At 47.9% G+C, this 19,161-nt stretch overlaps 1 pseudogene across 1 annotated transcript; it reads left to right on the top strand.

The window, feature by feature from the left end:
* The first annotated feature begins 10,163 nt into the window (after positions 1–10,163).
* Positions 10,164–12,280, top strand: LOC149350190 (pfs47 receptor pseudogene; annotated as a pseudogene). Its single transcript, XR_016289323.1, has 3 exons — positions 10,164–10,290; positions 10,682–10,755; positions 11,879–12,280. The product of XR_016289323.1 is annotated as a pfs47 receptor pseudogene (transcript).
* The last annotated feature ends 6,881 nt before the right edge of the window (positions 12,281–19,161 follow it).

The raw sequence follows: 19,161 nt of genomic DNA, 5'->3' as shown, positions 1-19,161 counted from the left end.
ATGAACAACTGGTCGCAGAAATTCGACAACTACATCACTTTGCCATCAACAAAGGATATTACATTATCTACCAATGGCTACCAGGGCACAGCGGCATAGCAGACAATCACCGCGCGGATGAGGTCGCACGAACTGCTCACCACGATGGCGATTTTGTGTCGATCCCCCTTTCGAGATCAGACGCAGCGGGAAGGCTTCGCGCACTTGCGCGGGACATCACGCTTGCCACGTGGAATTCCGGCCAATTCTGCAATTCACGTCTAAAATCCTTGGACCCAGATCTGAAGCTTCGACTTCCATCAGGCCAACCACGAAGTGAAGAAACTTTGCTGTGTCGCCTCTGGCTTGGTGTAGCTTTCACCAACCATTACTCTTTCTTAATTGGTATGGCTGATAGCCCTGCATGTGCCATCTGCGAGTATGATGAAACAATAACCCATATTCTTTGTGACTGCCCCGCCTACAGCGCCGAAAGGCAATCCCTCAGCCGTGCGCTGGAACGCCTAGATCCACGCCCACTGACGCAAATGAAGATTCTCGGCCACTGGCCGCGGCGATCGTCGGCGGTGAAGGCCTCCAAGGCACTGCTAAGCTTCTTGCGGACTTCTGGCCCGCACGATAGGTTGTGACTTCACTGAACACTGACTCTTTAGAGTGACTTCAATTTTCTGTTACTCCCCTTTCTCTTTCATTTTATTATCCCCTCACCCCCTTCCCCCTGTGTAGGGTAGCAAACCGATTATTATTCCGGTTAATCTCCCTGCCTTTTCTTTTCTACCTCCTCCTCCTCCTCCTTACTGCGCGAGATGGCGAAGCCGTGTTAAAGTTTCAATATTTAACTTTTTCCCTCTTCCTTCCGACAAACAAGACCTACATGCCAACCAGAAAACTCAATCCCTGTTCTAAATGTAGCCGCTGGCAAAGCTGTCGTTTCTTCAGAAATTGTACTTTTGAGTCCCAAAACAGGCCTTAATTGTGCCCGTTTCTACTGGCCTCCATTGTTTAAACTTTAAGTGGTTTTAGAACAAATTTTAGGCGAAGCAGCGAGATGTCGCTGCCTCGCCGTTTTTTTTTTTTTGTTGTTGTTGTTGTTTTTAAGTCTTGCCATATGCACGAGAATAGGCGTCCGTTATCTGTAAGTACGATAAGTTGTACGAGGAAACGGAACTTTTCCCATTGAAGCGTCATAGGCTGCAAGGTGAGAGCAACGTTTTTAGATAAGGGCAGTTGAAAAACAGCGCCGGCGAGCCATAGAGCGGAGCCACTTAGGGGGTGGCACTGCAGTCGCTTTTGGATGAGCGCGTCGTCTGCTACTGCCTACTTGCGGAACGTCAGCAGATGGCGGATCGCGTGCGTACAAAAGCGTATTTGAGGAATACAAACGCAGTTCTCGCCTTCATCTATTTGTATTAATAAAACAAGACAGTTTAGTAGCATTGATAGCCATAACTTTAGCCGGGTACGTAGCCGGGTAAGTAGCCGGGTATGAAATTAAGTAGGAGTTTCAATTACTCCTGGTAATGTCAGTCAGTCAATCTTTTATTCCTTACCACAACTTTTAAAAGAAGCCAAGGGAAAATCTCCTCATATGGTGCCTTCCTGCTGCAGTCGGTGCTGCAAGGTGAGCCCTAAGAGGCCTGCACTTCACGAAATTTAGTGTTGTTACTGCGACTTCAGCCGCAGTTTTAGAGGTGTTCTAAGTGACGTGTAAGAGTTGTTACTCTTTCCATCACCAGTAAGTCAAGGAAGGTAAGCATTAACGGTCAGCAGAGATACGGCCTGCACACGGCTGACGAAGCGGACTCGCAAACTACTCTGCACAGCCGCATATTACCCCTGTGAAGAATTTTAGCAAACCAAACCAAGATTAATGGGGGGGGGACAAGCGGCACGTCGTATTTCTTCGATTTTACCGCGTGAAACCACGCAAAGAAGGGCTTTCAGTTTCGGCCCAGATTAACACCCAAAAGCTCAACCCCGAGCATCCTGCCCTCTCGCACCCCAGGCGTAGAGCGCACTCGAACTTATCAATGTGCAGACGAAATCCAAGCAGTGAACATCCATAGCGATGCGCGGCTAGAAGCAGCCGCACCCGGCGCAGACCAGCGCAGACGATGCGAGCCAGCGTGGGCCAGTAATGCAGCAAACTACCACGTAATCAAGCGCAGCCAATGGGTGTCGCAGCGGGGAAGAAAAAACCAAGAACACTAACGCGGTAATGTCACCACCCTAGAGATGGCGCTCGCGTATCGTTGAGATTATTTGAGATTAAAGCGGCCACAGAACGGAGCCGCATCCCCGGAACAAGTTTTCCAGATCTCCTTATCTCAAAATGTTACCGAATTGCTGATGACGTTCGTTGTGCTTGCGCCACCGGTCTCTGCCCCCCCCCCCCCCCCCCCAAACCAAGTTCCTCTTTGCCATATCTGCACTGATTCCCGCAAGCTCTGCGTCACTCAGCGCATAAATCACACTCAAAGCCTTTGTTCATTACACACACCCCGGCTATAAGTTTTTCCACTATAGCAGCTTAACGAATCAAGATTCACCTCCCTCCCCTTCCTGACACGCATCCCCTCTCACACCACTTTCCTTCCCCAACCCGGAGCCTTCCTCCTCGGAGCGAAGGCCCTATTTAATCCCTGCCAATGATGAACGCTTTGCCCAGACGAAGACAAGTCCCCTTGTCGAAACGTTGGCTCAAGCAACCTGAGGTTTTCCCCTCCCTTGTTCATTTTGTGACTGCAGCGAAAGGTGCGACGCGCTTCAGAAGAGACGTCCGGAAGCGTACGTGAGTTCTTTCCAGCTTCAGTGCTTATAGTTTAACTCTTTCCGCTCCTGTTCAAATCGTTTAAGCCGAACGATGGCGCAAAATGCCCCATTCTGAGTAATCCGCTTCTGGACATGTAACGCCCATCACTATGTTGCAAAAGGAGTGTAACTAAATTTGGTAATCGGTTTTTTTGTCAGCCACATGAGGGCGCATTTTTAAACTGTGGCGCTCCGACCGAAGTCTCATGGTAGAACCGTGGTTTCGGCGCCAACTCAGCGCCTTCTTCAGAGTTCAAGTGGCAGTCAGCAAAACGAGGGTTAAAAAAGCGGGTCTCCTCTTTCACAGTCAACTCTGAAGAAGGTGCTGAGTTGGCGCCGAAACGTCGGTTCTCCCATGACACTTTGGCGGGAGTGTCACAGTTTATTTTTTTAAATTCACCCCCTTACCAGGGTGAACATTTCGTGAACATTTAGGCATGTGCCGAAATGTTCACGTTCCAATTGTTAAACTTCGCACGAAGCCTGTCAACACGGTTCGATCGCGCAAGCATGGCGTCAAGGTGGCGTCCACTTCTCGCGGTGACCCTGTTTAGCAGTTATGACGTTCTCACGATTTCTCAGCGTCGTCACTTGACTGCGCAAGTGCAAGCGACAGCTTTGTGCGAAAAGGTGACGTCCATTTGTCTTATTTTATTTCGGACAGAGATTATTGCTCCTCCCAGTCCCGACTATCGACAGGTTCCCGTCTGTAATTTTCGTTTCCGCCGCCGCCGAGAAGATTCACTGCTTTCATGCACTCTCTGAAGTACCGGGCGTATTCTGAACCATTCTGTGTCACCAGCAGTGTAACGGACTCGCTTATCGGCAAGACCGCCCAGTGCCCGGGGTCCACCTTGACACTGCTCTGTGGAGTAGCCCAAAGCGCTGAGTGCGAGCAGATTTTTTTTTTTTTTTTTTTGCTGACCGGAGAGGTTAGCATGGAGAATTCTCTAGCTTTCAATACTCATTTTTGGCATAGTAATATACAAAAAGTATATTTCTTTTGGTCTCCTGTTTTCCGACTGGGTATGTTCAACATATTTTTGCGAATTTTTGTGCGAGTCTCCTTAAACGTTGCCAATCAAAGATATTTTTCTTTCGTAAGCAACACATATTGTTTTTTTCTTCGTATCATTGAAAAGAGGATTCTATTAGATACACTGCGATGCGCAGCAATAAAAAAGCTTTAAACTAAAGGGCGAAAAATTTTTACGCACACCACCGTGAAACTGCCTGTCTTCCCGCAGTAAGGAAAGAGTTAACATGAATACAAGAGCACTTACTGCGACACGCCGGCTCAAATCGGGTTCTTCAAGTGATAATTAAGCGCGCAACTGCAACGCTTCATTAGCAGCAACCGTATTCTGCAACGCGTAGTCGTGTTACTAAATAGCATCTTCAAAAACTAAGGAAAACTGGCGAGGCTGAATTCCTTACAGGCACAAGCACATAATGTGAGATATTGCACTTCGCGATACACTCTAAACACGGTAACCTTTGGGTAACCTTTGTAAAGGTGCACATTTTCACATTGAAGTATACCTATAATTTAAAGGTTACAGAATGTAACCTTTCCACTTATAACCTTTGTAAAAGTTACAAATGGCAAAAGTTACTTCTTTTTACGCATAGGTTACGCGACTTTTTTAGCGCTGTAACCTTTACAAAGGTATACATCATTGAGTTAGCCATAGGTTACGTGCTCCAAAATGTGTAACCTTTGTAAGCCGCAATGGCTGGCCTAAAAATGGCAAAAATGTCGTTCCAACTTGCTGAAGGTGATGCAATACAGAGCTCTGCTCGATTTCAATTTGAATGGAACAAAAATTGGCCAAACAAGAGAATGGTTTAGAAAGGAGATAAATGACAAATATCGGCATATGATGGGCAAATTTTTAATTGACTCCAACATCTTCAAGACTAGAGGAAATACAAAACAACAAAACTTCCCAAATATTGTCTACATTGAAGAAAAACTAAGGAATGTAACAGGTGCAGGTATGTTCAAGGCACCATTTTCGCAAACGTTTTGCAAAAAAAAAAACGAAATAAATGGGCATGCAAGGCACTAACATATGGGCCAATATTAAAGTATTACTGTTGGCATGCGAAACAGAACCACGTTGAACAAGCAACTCAATAAAGCATGCTCAGATGAAGTCTCGCTTCGAATAGAGCTTGGCTACAGCATATCACTCTTATTGCAATGTAAATAAAAACATAGGCACTGTAATTGTAGTACCAAAAAACAAAATAAAGGCTCTATTATTCAAGACCAAGTGCCAAGTCAACTTTACATTGTGTGAGGGATACAACAGACACAAAATATGAATGGCAAAAATATCAGAGAAGGCAATATTTTGATCACACATTTTACCCCACCTCTTAAAAGAGAGATTAAAATGACTATGCATTAAGAGATCGAGAAAGGTGGTCCAAGCAGTGCAGATAGCATAAGTTCCTTTAAAACTTGCGGCCACATACAAACGCAAACAACAATCAATCGATTTAAACAATTGGCTAAACAGCAACCAGAGATATACATGTACCTAACAGCTTTCAGAGGTACAGAGCATCAGCAAATTCAGCACAACTTGCCTAGATCATATAAAAAAAGCCCTTTGTGACTCCTCCAGTCACTTCATTAACAAAGATGCACTAAGACATGACCAATAACTTGCAACATTAACAGTGCTATAAGCCTGACAACACTCGCATAAGTACATCAACCTTTGTACTGCAGTTTAAAAAAAACTTGCTCAATTTAGCTGTAGAAAATATACTTCAACATATTAGAAAGTGAGCAATTGAAACACATTTCTTTCCAGAAAATTACAACAAATTATTCTTTTTCAAGAGCATGAACAAGCTCTTAAGTAGGTTCGTCAGTATAGTCCACGTGGCACTAAAGTGTCTGGCAAGGCAATCTTCTGCAGCAGGATGAGTATGGCGGAAAATAGTCGAGGTTTTCTATGTAATATGTCACCAGGCAGAAGATGAGGGCACGCTCTAGGTTGCCGTTGCTGATCGAGATTATTTATTTACTACTTTCAGCGTAAACGCTCAGCACAGGTGTATACATGAGGTGCAGTCACTTGCAACTCTTCAGGCAGTGGGATCTGTGAAATGTTAAATTAGAGCCAGTGAGCAACAATTCATACTTAAAGCATGGCTGATATTCTCACCAGAGTGAAACATGGTATACAAAGAACACCGCAGTGCCTACCGCATCGCAGCGCCGCTGCTGCGATTGCTGCGCTGTTGCTTCCGCAATTCACTCAGGATGGCCATTGGTCAAACCACAGCCAATTTTTTTTTAATGGGCCCAGTTGTATTGCCAAAATCGTATGGCGCACCGCGATCAATTGATAACCAATGAAACGACGTGCAAAGTTCCAAAATTCAGATTCAAAACAAAAGTACCGCTTCATAGTGAAAACAGCGCGGGAAAGCGAGACGAGCAAAGAAAGACACAACACACCGTCTCGTTTTCCCGTGCTGTTTTCAATATATGAATCATTACTGTTAGAGATGACCAAAATGGGAGGGGGAGCGAGTACGAACACTCGACGCTCACACAAATTTGGGAAAATAAAAAACGGATATATTGCAGTTACAACTTAATTCTTGTTAGCGCACTTCAATAGGGATCGCACTGTCTTACGCACGTCCGCTCAGATCGCTCGCGCACCACACACCCTGCTCTGCGCTTCCCGTCGCCAACGCTGATGAGTCGACGCGCCGCACTCGCGAAAAACAACCATCACAAACACAAACGTCATCCAGACGGCGCCGGGAAGAGAGGAAAGAGGATAGGCAGGCAATGCGGTAGGCACTGGGACCGACCGGCGCACCGAGCCAGATTCACAGGATCGCCACTCGAGTCGAGGAGGCGACTGCCGCCGCCTGGGCGGGAGTATAGCGCCGATGTGGAATTGCGTCATAAGATCGCTTACAATACCAACTCGCCCAAATCGCATCCTTCATTAAGAAAGTACCGTCGTGCGTTTTACGCATGCTCTTTTGTACGTATGCAAAAAAAAAGCACGCCCACGCATGCAAACGATCAAGAATTAGCGCTGGATTACCCCCGTATTATCATACCTAATGACCCCAAATGACATACAGCAACAAAATTATAAAACCAATATTCTCGACAACCAATCTTTCGGCACGAAACCCCGCGCAATAGGTGAATGAGGCACTCGAACTACTGAACCACATTTCGCTTCGAAGTGCACTCAACGAGCCTTAGGAATGAAGCTGCTCTGGCAAACGAAGAAGATACGCACTTTGACAAGCATGAAATAAATGACTTCGCAGGTCGTTATTGTGCATATGGTAAAAAAAAAAAAGGCCACTCACCCAAGTTCGTCATTCTTCCATGAACCCCAGGAACGTGATTGCAGTAGTCGCAACGTATAGCACCGGGCGCGGAGCTGTCCGCCGAGCACACAACGACGTAGCGTCTACAGTCACATTGAGGTTCGTTGCAGCTGCCGCGCAGCGTACCCCACAGGTCCCTGCTGCTTAGCGGCATTACCCCAAACTAACCACTTCAGGAACGCCACCAAAAGACGGCGTGGTTCACGAACGGTTCCAACTCTCGGTTCCAACGGTTCCAAGAACAAAGCAGTCTCCGCAACGCTGCAACGTCCGAGCCTTCCCGCCGTCCAGACTTGCCGGCGTGCAACGATGCCAAGCGTTTCAAACAGAAGCGCCGCTTTTCATTGGTTGAAGCGCCGGCCATCTGCGCATGCGCGTCTCACGCATACTGGAGCGGCCGTCATGCCATATTTTGAGTAGTTCTTTGCCAATTACTCGTTTCTTATAGGCGCCGCCGTTCCTACCGTGGGCGCATTACGTTTTGATTTGTGATATACATTTTCTACCAGAACTGATACATTGGAAGTGTATGAAGAGAGCCACATGAAAGGAAATCGAATCGCGCACTCGGCGGCCCGCAAATGCGGTTACGTCCGCTGTCGCCTTTCCAGGCGCTCCCCTTCCATATGTCTGCTTTTTAACTATTAATTGCGACCGTTGCTATCGCGTATCGATTCGAGGAAGATGAGAAATAGGCTCTATCCGAGTCATCGAGAAATTACTTGGAATTTGAAATGCTTGTTAATAAACGTATTTATTCGCGCAATAAAATCGGCACAGAACATGCTTAGAGAAGTAGCACGTTGGGTTTCTTTGTAAAACTCATGGACACGAATCGAACATTCAAGATGCGTTCTCATATACAGCCGCAAAATACTGCATTTGCATTGCATTCGCAGCCTCCTTTGGTAAATGCCGCCGCGGTGGCTCAGCGGTTATGGTGCTTGGCTGCTGATCCGAAAGACGCGGGTTCGATCCCGGCCGCGGCGGCTGGAATTTCTTTGGAGGAGAAATTCTAGAGGCCCGTGTACTGTGCGATGTCAGTGCACGTTAAAGAACCCCAGGTGGTCGAAATTTCCGGAGCCCTTCACTACGGCGTCTCTCATAGCCTCAGTCGCTTTGGGACGTTAAACCCCATAAACCAACCAACCATCCTTTGGTAAATGTGAAGGCAGATATCTGATAACGCGCGATTCAATGTGGCTGCGACCCAAGACAGCAGTATCGGGCTCATGCGATAGATTACGTTGATGTCTCCCCTTGCGGTCGAAACCGCAGCCCCATTGCATCCGAAAAGCACATTCCCGCACATAAAGCAGCATACGTCCTCTATATGTGCATATCTCCTGGCTTGACGACGCATATAGGTTACCGTGCTGCCCAAAGGTTACAGCGCAAAGGTTACTTGCCAATTTTTTCATCGTAACCTTTGAAACGGTTGACTTCTGACCGTTGTAACCTTTGGGCTCCACAAAAATAAAGAAAACACAATGAAAACATCAAAAAACATCAATTGTAACCTTTGTGACAAAAGTTACTCACGTCCAAAAGTTACTTTATAGGTTACTGTGTTTAGAGTGTACTTGTTACTTGTCATTCTGACTCTAGTCTGAAGTACTTGGAGCCCCAGTCGCATGCTCGCTTTGTCCGCGAATAGTGCGATTCGCCCATCCTAATGGAATATGTCGCGAGCTTCATTCGTAATCCGGCAGCAAAAAACACAGGAACTTACAACAACCTTATCATCCCGAAAAATACATCATGTCCATGGTATCTTATTGGATGTTTTAGAACAGCCCGCTTCAAAATCACCCAAGGGCTCAAATCGTTTTACAGCGGCTCTACCGCAAAACTAATGGTTCTCAGAGTGCCGTCATTTCTCTCTCGAGTCTGCTCAACGACTCACATCAAGCCTGCCTTGCAGTGTACCACAAGAGTTTTAGAATAGCGTCGTGGCGAATAGGGTGACCCTATCCGCATGCGCTTAGCGTTAGGGGAACGGGTTCACGTTTTCTGTCTATAGAATAGGGTCGCGGATGGTCGCTTTGCGTTGCTTGAAGGCAGCGCCATGACGGCGGGAAAGAGAAGCTTTCAGAACAAATAAGTTGATATATATGCTGCACTTTTTTTACTGTGTAAATAAAATGACGCGCAAACTGTTTCAGTTACCAATTACTAATTAGGAAAAGCGAAAAATGATGCAAATATTTTTTTATAATGCGGACATGTTCAATCCGAGCCTAGGCTATTCACACAGTAGTAATGGTTTTTTTTTAATATTTTGCATTGAATATGGAAGGTAGAAGAATTTTTTCTACCCCTGCATCTGCTATCGCTGCTGGAAGCACCTGAGCTGGGGCAGCGGAAATAAAGGATAGCAGGCAGTGTGTAGAAGTGAAAAGAAAGAGGGGAAGGAATAGTAGAAAGGACAGGGGGAGGAGTACACTGAAAATAATTATATTTACATATATACATGACAGATATAAATATATACAGGTCGCACGCGCGTGAAGGTCTGGTAAAAAATTGCAAACCTGTTTGTGGAGATCAGTAGTTCAAACCTCCCGCGCTTTCTGACGTCAGTCGACGAGTACTCGCTAAGCCTAGCAGCTCTGTAAACACGGAAGCAATCTGAAAATTAGGTGTGTTTTATCGCTAAAATTTTGTTGTTCAGGCAACTTCAGCCAAAGCGAAAGCCTCGTGCGCCTTTAGTTTGATGTGAGCGTGAGCCACAGAGCAGCGGCAACGACGAATCGGTGATGAAGCGAGAGGGCCCGCTTCGGCGAGCGCCGCCATGTTGTCCCAACGTAAAGCGGCTTAGGGGCGCACGCTATTTCGCCGATTTAGCGTTAGCGTCGCCCGCTCACCCAAACACCCAAGGGCCGATAGCGTTCTGCGCATGCGCAGTAGCATCCCGCTATTCCCCTATGACCCAAAGCGATAGGGTGACGCTATACTAAAACTCTATGTCCAAGATACGTTGGGTGCGCTGCTACGCGGACAACATCCCGCACAACGCGGTCGTGGGCGGCACCGCCAAAGGCGAGGACCTGTACGTGGGACGTGCTTGGCACAATGACGGCCTGCTCCCAGGCAAAGGGCCAGAGTAAGACGGAGGAGCGAACTTTAAGGCGCCTGCAGACAGGTACTCTACTCTGTCCTGCAATCTTAAAGCATTACGATCCTAACACGGATGGGCGATGCCCACACTGTGGGGAGACCTGTGATATCTTCCACATGGTGTGGGCATGTACTCAAAATCCCCACCTCCCCCCTTCCCCTACCCCTTCCAGAGAGGCATGGGAGACTGCCCTTCTCAACTGCTCCTCGCTTGAGTCCCAAAGGGCTCTGGTGAAACGGGCTAGAGACGGGGCATTGTCATGCGGTGTCCCGGACTAGGGACGCCGACCATGTAGCGTGGCCACTCTGTGGCTCCCAAACTCTATTTCAGAAATTAAAAGTTTTCACCACCACCACCACCCAGGCAAGGTGGTCCGTTCTCTGCAGTGCTGCTACGTTCCTTGCAACAACGGCGAACACAAGTACCAATATTACGAAGTAAGGACACTTCCGGTGGTCTTCGAAATCATATCGTGCAACCTTTCATGCCCATGCCTTAGAGTCACAATTACACGGCCGCGCGCTGATAGAGTGAATGAATGCGCCACATGTTGGGTACTAGTAGCAGTAGTAAAGGCTTTGTTTAAGACCACAAATCAATCAATTAGTATTGGGTATTTGCGAACGAACGAACGGGCACAGGCAGCGCGGGCAACATTCGTGCTTCCATGCGCTTTTTCCACGTGCGCAGTAATTTAGACCTGACCTTCGTGCAGTGTTCTTTGCAGCTGTTGTCTAAGTCGGTCGCTTGCTCCTGTGTTGGCTCAAGCAGTGGACGATTCTGTACAACCATGAGCAGTCTTCTCTGTAAGGAGAACAAGCGCTGCTGTGCGGGGCAAAGGAAACAAAAAATTAAAGCAGCTGGGTACCCGTTTTCACGCACAATACTCGCGCTTCAGCGCAGCCACAAATACACACAAAACTAAAAAGAAGTAAGCTCGAACACTTCGCCCCTCATGCAAATATTTCTGCTTTATTTGTTCCACAGGACATAGCTCCAGAGCTCTAGATAAGCCAATCCAGGCCATCAGCATGCAATGCTCCTGAATAGGGAATGTCAGGGCCTTTTACACAAGAAGTGAACATAATATGCACATTACTGTTCGTGTTTACATTGCGTCACTGCTCTGATGGCGCACGTGAATTGTGGAGGCTCTGTGTAATAGCCGTTTTGCGACACAGCCCGCGAAAACCTAAGCCAAAGCTCTTGGCTGGAAACAGGGCTGTTAAATTTAATTAAAGCCCACTGGGGCTTATCTCCTTCAGTTAAGTCGTTCCTACGCACACCGTTTTCAGTCAAAAAAAAAAAAACAGAGCATGAAAACTTCTTTAATGATCTGCCTGTATATGCGCCAATTTTTGTTGGGAAAAGCACAGTAACAATATACGCGCAGAGCTTCGCATTGTGAACAAAACATTCTCGAGTCCTGTCCACTTCCATCCGAAGCGTGTAGGCGTGGCAGATCTAGATCTCGGTTTTTTTATTCTCAGAAAAGGTTTTTATTCTCAGAACTCCCAGGGGCAGTTCTGCACGCAATGACTTCGTGCCTCCCTTTTGCAGATTCTCGTCAATGAAGGCGCTGAACTGAAGTGGATCCCGAGTTGCGATGGCTATGTGCCGGACGGAGCTATCCCAGGCGGCAAATCCGCCGCCGGCGAAATACTCTACATCGGCCGCACTCGCCACGAGGGCACGGTGACCTGCGGCAAAGTACACCCGTCTCAAGGGTTGCTTTACATTCCTTACTACCACCGCGAACATCGCTACAATGGCTACGAGGTCTTGGTGAACGCCGACGCGTGCTAAGAGGACGCTAGACGGCACCACGTATCTTCATAAATGTATTTTATGACAGAGAAGTGTCGAACGCTGAGACCCTTGTTTGTGAGCAAGTTTTGGGAAACGATCTGCACAGCACCGTTACCAGCGCGTGCGGTAGGAGCCTGTCTTTGCTAAGTTCATTTATGAAGATCTTTACGCTCATCCACTGCTGCAATTTAAAGGCACGAAATAAAACGATAAAACCAACAAGAAAGTAACCAAATCCTTTCCGCCGCTGGACCAGGACAGTTTTTTTTTCTTTTGTATGCATACGAGTGCATAATATTTCTAGGACGGCCGAGGAGAGAGAGTGGGGGGGGGGACGATTTTATCGAAAGACATTTCCGAACACTGATTTGTCATCAACCCAATCATGAGTTCCACTTGCTCCCATCTTGCGCCTACTACGGGTCAGCCCCACCATATTCCTCCAGGGAACACCTGCCGGCCCCAGCCACGGCTGGACGCTGGGAGCGGTAGTCCGGTCCTCTAGAACTGACGCGTAGCTTCCATGAGAGCTTCTGCAACCCTTCACTGTGGCCCCATTTTTTTTTTCTTCAAAAAGACTGTAGTAATCCTCGAGCATAAAAAGCTTACGTATCCTATAGCAGAGGAATTCAATCTATGAAGCCTGATGGAGGCCCCGAAATTGATGGGCTCCCTCTAATGGGCTAATAAAAGTTCTGGCCGCTACTCGACACAGCGGTGGCCTAGTGGTGTGAGCATCCGCCTCGCATGCGAAAGGTGCGGGGTTCGATCCCAGCGGTGATACAATAAGTACATGCTTCCCCTGGCCCGGTGCTCCGCTTATTCAGAGCGAAATGGGTCAGTGACCCCACCTTGCGTAAACGAAAACACCTTGTGCCATGGCGATGCACTTGCGCCATAAAAATTCACTGTCATCATCAGCTACTCGACACACTATTCATGGCCTTCATCAGCAAGTTGCTCTTCGACGTCGCGTGATTTCTTGCCTGCACTGGTCTTAGTAACTTGCTCAGAGGCCATTAACGCGTTGAGCACAAAACATTTTGTGCGTTCCGGCTGGAAACTGCCGCAAATCGCCACACCATGGGTTTACATGTCACAAATTTGCTAGAAGGTGACTGCCTCCAGCCCATCGCACATAATTTTCAAATGTAGACCCGTAAGCTATTGTTTAGCAATTTACATTTCCGCAGCTTTAATTTGATACAAATTCAACATGTCAAACTTCAAACTGAAACGACCATTCTCTGTATGAAAGGCAGAACCTTTTGGCTTCCAAATAACCATGGATACATACCAGCCTCCTCATATGAGCTGCCACTACCTTGAACGCTGAACAATTTTTAAAATACGCTCTTTAAACTTTTTGCCAGGCTAGTTGATGCTTCATTCCCTTGGGTAAAAAATTAATAGTCACTCCCTCATATATGGCCACGTAAAACCTCCCAGTAGAGCGTTCTCGCGGCCCAAAAGAACCATACCATAGACCTTCATTTGAATGCGAAAGCACTATTCCAGACGTACCAACCCCGAGCAAGAATCTTATCTAGTCTTGCAAAGTTCTCGCATAGTCCTGGACTGACTTTGGCTCTGCGGTTCTGCTTTCCTTCTTCTACTTCCTCATACCGCCAATTGGCACCCACGGCGGACGAGACGTAATTCCTGGCAGCTTAGCATAATGTTTATGGAAGCCTCCTCGTTCTGTATGCGGAACCAGGGATTTCCCACTTTTCCTGAACCGAATTCTCTGCAGACTGCTGCCGGAAATCGCTTAATGGAAAACTGTTCTTTTTAAAATCATTTTGTTCTCGTTGCTTCTACATCTTAGAAGCCAATGCGCCGCTGCGGGCGCGTGCCACGAGCGAAGACAAAGCAGAAGCTCGCACGCTCGTGGTTGATCGGCGGTTCGATCAGCAGGAGCCGCGTCTTTCTGCCCAGAGCCGCCCGGGAGGCGTCGTGAAAGAAATGGGAGACCGTCGGCGCCCATCCTCCCAGGGCCGCTATATTCCTTCAATCTTGGGAGGCCGCCTGCGGGAGAAGACTAGCAAAGTAGCGGCCAACGCAGAAAGGGCGGCCGTGACCGAGCCGTCATCACAGTCTGCCACCGTCGAACAGCCTAAGAAGTCTCCAAAGAAAGTGAAGCAAGTCTTCCATTATTACTTCACTCGCAAAAGCCGACGAAAGTCGGCTGGTTCGCCATCTCAATGTTCCGTTGTCTCGGCGATCTCGACAGCATCCGCAGAGCCCGTCCCTCAGACCTTGGAGGACTATTCGAAGGACCTAGTGATCCGCAATCCTTCCCACAAATCAACTATTGGAGCAGCGCAGAGCTCAGCGGCGGCACGCCCCGAGGCGGTGGGCGACAAAGGCGTTGGAGACCTGGTGACTTCGAGCGACGCGGCGCAGCTGGCCAAAGTTTCATCTGGAGGCAAAGTCCGGTCAGTCGTCCAGCCTTCAAAGTTATGGAAACGTTGCACGACGGGCAGCGATGATCGGCACAGGGCACCTACAAGAACCCCCAGCGTCATTATGGAGGAAGACGAGGTTCCTCCGCTGGTGTCCGAAGCTCCTAAGCATCTGCACAAGACCGCCTCAAACAAGGATCACGGAAAAATCGAACCGGAGAGAAAACTGGTTCATGGTCATTCATCGGAACCAAGTAGCAGCGCCACAGACGCAAGTAAGAACCGGTCCGTTAACACTCTTGTCGGTAACGAGGCCAAGCAAGGAAAAGACAGGCCAAGGACACCACGTGAAGAGCTAGATTTATCCCGATGCCCTTCGAGGAGTCATAATCGCGAAAAGGGCAAGCTTAATGCATCGGACGCAAAGAAAGAGACGACGCCATGCCCACCCAGATGTCCTGTTCGCGAAAAGGACAGGATTAAAAAACCGCATATAGAAGCAGATGCAACAACTTCATCGAGACGTATCAACCACGAAATAGGCAGCATTAAGACACCGGACGAAGAGACAGATATGACACCAATCTTATCGAGCGATCCCATCCGCGAGGAAGACAAGCCTAAAGCACCGCAAGAAGACATAAATGTGACACCACTCCCTCCGAGGCATCTCAGTCACGAAAAAGAGATTAACACAGCGGATCAAGAGAAGGGTGGGACACCAATCCTTTCGATATATGGCATTCGCGAAAAGGACAAACTTACAACACAGGATGGAGCGATGCATGCGACACCGTGCCCTCCACGACATGTCAGCCGCGAAAAAGCCACGATTAACACACCAGATCAAGAGAATGGTGCCACACCGATTCTCCAGAAGTATCTCAGTCGCGAAAATGACATGCTTAAAGCACCGGATGAAGAACTAGATGTGACACCGCATCCTCCAAGATATCTCAACCGCGATAAAGCCAAGGTTAACTCATTGACTCAAGAGGACGGAACGACACAGACCCTGCAGAAACATCTCAGCCACGAAAAAGCCAAGGTTAACACACCGGATGAACAGAAGGAGGAAACACCAATCGTCTTGAAATATTTAATCCGCAAAGACGACAAGCTTAAAACACAGGATGAAGAGGTAGATGTGACACCCTGCCCTCCAAGATATGACAGCCGCGAAAAACCCTTGCTTAACTCACCGGAAAAAGAGAATGGTGTGACACCGATTCTCCAGAAATATCTCACTTGCGATATAAAGCAGCTTAAAGATGCGGATGAATGGCTAGATGTGACACCATGCCCTCCGAGACATACCAGCCGCGAAAGAGCCAGGATTAACACACCGGATGAAGAGAACCGCGTGACACCAATCCTCCTGAAATATCTTAGCCGAGAAAGAGTAAAGCCTAAAGCATCAGATGAAGAGCTAGATGTGACGCCACACCCTTCAAGATATCTAAACCGAGAGAAAGAAAATCCTAACTCACCTGATGAAGACGCATATCGAACGCCTATCCCTTCGAAATATCTCATCCGAGAAAAGGACAAGCTTAAAACACAGGTTGAAGAAGTAGATGTGACACCATGCCCCCCAAAATGTGTTAATCGCCAAAAAGCCAAGATTTACACTCCGGATGAAGAGAATTCTGTGACACCTATCCTGCCGAAATACCCCAACCATGAAGTGGACACGCTTAAAGCTTCGGATGAAGATCTAGATGTGACACCATGCCCTCCGAGACATATCAGCCGCGAAAGAGCCAGGATTAACACACCGGATGAAGAGAACGATTTGACACCAATGCTCCAGAAAGACATCATCTGCGAAGAGGAAGCGCTAAAAGCATCGGATGATGGTATAGATGTGACACCACACCCTTCAAGACACATCAGTTACGAAAAGGTCAGGATTAGCACACCAAATGAAGAGGATGATAGGACACCGATCCTCCAGAAATACCTCATCCGCGAAAAGGACACGCTTAAATCATCGAATGAAGATATAGACGTGACACCATGCCTTCCAAGACATTTCAGCCGCGAAACGGCTAGGATCAACTCACCAGATGAAGAGAATGATGTGACACTGACCCTCCAGAAATACCTCACCCATGAAGAGGACGAGCTTACAGCATCGGCTGAAGAGCTGGATGCGACACCATACCCTCCGAGATACCTCAGCCGCGAAAAACACAGCATTAAGATGCCGGATGAAGAGAATGTGCCGCCATTGTTTCCGAAAGATCTCATCCGCGAAAAAGACAAGCTTAAAGCACCGGATGAAGAGCTAGATGAGACCCTATGCGCTCCGAGATATCTCACCCGCGAAAAAGCCAGCATTAACACAGCGGACGAAATGAAGGATCTGACGCCAAGCCTCCCGAGGCATCTCATCCGCGATAAAGACAAGCCCAAAACGTTGAATGAAGAGCTAGACGTGACAACACACCATGCGAGGCATTTCAGCCGCGAAAAAGCTAGCCTTAAGACACATGATCAAGAGAAGGATGTGACGCCGACGCTGCGGAAAAATCTCATCTACGGAAAAGACGGGCCTAAAAAACCGGACAAAGACCTTCCACTGACACCAGTCCCTCTAAGATGTTTTAGCCGTCAAGAAAAGACAAGAAATTGCGAGAACTCAGTTCCTGATCTTGCCCTTGATTCCGTCACGGTACCACCCGCGACAAATGACCGCCTGCCAGAAATTTCAACTCGTCCAGACTGTTCGCATCAGACAGCCCAAGTAAAGGAGACCTGCCTGCTGGAGGAAACTGGAGCTCAAGCGGAGAGCCTAACCTGCGCTGGTCAAAATGTCGATGCGGGACTTGATGGCATGAAAACTGGTCCCCCAATGCAAGGAATTAGTTTCAAGGAACCTCGGCTTATAAGCTCCGTGGAGGGTGACCAACTTAATGTGACTTTGCAATGCATGGCGTCCACAGAAAAGCTCCAGCTCGGAGACACAGATGAAGCGCAGCAGCAGATGAGTGGTGCCCGTTCTAAGGTCAGAGTTAACAAGATGCCCACTCCCGGGCTCCTGGAAGCTGCTCCTGGCTTTGAAGATTTCGTGGAGTCTTCTCGCAGGAGAGCAAGCGGATTCGCTCGACTTCGCAGACCTTTGCGAGCCGATGCAGTTGACCTCATGTCGGCTCAAACTCGACAGCACGGGACAGTGAAGTGGAAGCCAAGGTCCTACATGGACTACAGCTCATCCTCGGAGAAGCGAGACCGCAGCCCGGCGATGGGAAGCCGCGACGGGTCGGCTGCTGCACCAGAAAAGCGGGACTTCTCCACGCAGGCGGATGCAAACGACGGCTGTGCTGGATCAAGTGTGTCGACCCAGACGCTTTTCGAGCAGCCTTCGTGGATGGACACCGCCATGCGAGGATTCGAGCAAGCAGAGTGGAACCGGCGAGAGTCTAAGCAGGGGAGACGGCAGTCTCAGCAGCTCGTGATTCCGCCGTGGATTCTTCTAACGTGCGCACTGCTCCTCATGGCTCTGTCTCACTATTTTGGAGTGAAGCTGGGCAATGGAAAGCCTTGTTAAAGCATTGCATGACATGCCATGACATGACATGAAGCTCAAATGAACGCACCACTGAAGGCCCAATATCAGAGCTAATGCGAGAAATGAAGCTTTGCTTCCATCATTGATTGAAGATTTCCGGCAGACACAGCCTTCATAGCGTGTGGCTCAGCTCGGCAACTAACATTTAGCCCCACTTTTTTTTTCTCTCACCTTCAAGCTTGGTACCACTAGGGCAATTAAAGTGCATTCTTTTGTCAGTCACGTGTCATGCTTCCCTGTGATGAATTTGCTACGATTTCTTATTTTGACTCCTGAGTGTGTTCTGTACGCCAGCTGCTTGCGGAAGTGATGGCTTTATAAAGTACACGTAAGACGCCAATAGGCTCAACGGCGAAGAAATGTAGCTGTGCGGTCGCAACAACCCACTGCTGAGTATTGTGCCAACTAGCTCCGTATGCATGGATCCCTTTGCGGGTACTAAACTTTCGCTGGCGCGCGATTTTCTCTTCTGCGCATGTGCGAAAATACGAGAATATTTCTGAGAACGGGTAATAGCTCAATTAAAAGCCGCAGTTTACGTTGCTCCTGTGGGCTACTAGGAAGGAAGACTTCACCATATAGCCGATAAACACTACAAGAGCTGGAGCCTGCTCAGGTTTCTTGATGAAACGCAGCCCCGAAATAAAAAAAAGTGTTTTTTAAAGCTTAGAACGTTATCTGCAGACCGCTGATACGTAGCTTTAATTCGCTACAACGCTTAAACCAGCCTGCTTCAAGAACTGGAATGCCAACAAATTACTATGAGCGGTTACATCCTAGTTTTTTTGTTTTTTTTCATCCCTCACGTGACCTAAACCCTCCATAGGTGTCACAGTCATCGTTCGGTTGAGAAATTCAATCATAAATTATTTACCATTCGCAGGGGAATACCACATGGTGAACCATGAATTCTAATGTCTAACGGATCACTTGAAAGAAGAAAACAGGCAACAAAAATTAGGTGTCTATGGTGTTTTAAAGGGATACTGCATTAAATTTTACATGGTTTAATTTTGTACTAGAATGAAAGCTGGCGTTCCTAAGTCGACTGAAAC

This window comes from Amblyomma mixtum, chromosome 3 (assembly GCF_055824585.1).
Source record: "Amblyomma mixtum isolate Tamu chromosome 3, ASM5582458v1, whole genome shotgun sequence".
Lineage (NCBI taxonomy): Eukaryota > Metazoa > Arthropoda > Arachnida > Ixodida > Ixodidae > Amblyomma > Amblyomma mixtum.
This window is presented reverse-complemented; position numbering and strand designations above follow the sequence as displayed.